Here is a 959-nt window from a genome sequence, read left to right as displayed (position 1 = left end):
TCAGCAATACAGGCCAACAGGTGATCTCTAACCTTTCTTTCTGTTTTATTCTACTCGTCCTCTTTCTCTCTTTCATGAACAATCTTGCTTGACTTTATCACACTTGCATGCACTGTCTCTTCTCTTTCTGGTTCACTTCAAAACTCCTAGGCCTTTTCTTACAATCCTTCCCTCCTGTGCCCTACAATCACCCAAAGCCTGGATGGTCATCCTGTGCCCTCCAACCTTGTCCCTACTATATCTAACCTCATCATCTCCCCATCCCACCCCTTATCCTCCTGAACCTCCCACAACAGGACAAAATCACTCTACTAAGTGGAAAAAAAAAAATCATTGCATACAAATTCCTGGTAGAAGTTGGGTTATATTATATTTCTGTAGACCTCCCTTATACAGTTATAGATATCAGGCTAATAGTTACCACAGTTTGTTAGTACCCAGGCTGTATTAGAGTCTATTTTTATTGCCAAATGAACTACTTTAACCAGGATGTCATACATGCCATAACCACTCCCAACTCCCATTATGACAACACTGCAATTGTAAGGAGTCATAACCATACCATTACCATAGTCCAGGACTAAAGGAATGGGCCCTCAGTCAAATAGATGACAATTTCTTAGACTTAATATGTTGGGAAGGTAGGTCCTTGGAATAGGCATAAAGACCAAGAACCATCTACATTTAGAAGACATCTAGAGGAACAGACACCTCCTAGGAAAGCCTTGACACCAGTGAGAAGGCTATCTAACATAAGAAATCTACAAGTATTAACACAGGAAACAAATTAAAATAGAAAATAACAAGACAAAGAAGCAAAATGCAATCCCAAATGCCCAACCCAACCAGGACAAGTCCAGAGCACAAAGAGATAGAGGAAATCAGAAGCCAACAGATGGAATTCTCTGAAATAATAGCAGCAGAAGTGAAAAAACAAGTGGAAGAAGCCACAGAAAAAA

This window comes from Chinchilla lanigera, unplaced genomic scaffold, assembly GCF_000276665.1.
Source record: "Chinchilla lanigera isolate Chin_1 unplaced genomic scaffold, ChiLan1.0 scaffold00046, whole genome shotgun sequence".
Lineage (NCBI taxonomy): Eukaryota > Metazoa > Chordata > Mammalia > Rodentia > Chinchillidae > Chinchilla > Chinchilla lanigera.
The sequence above is the reverse complement of the archived record's forward strand: the minus strand, read 5'-3'. Positions refer to the sequence as shown.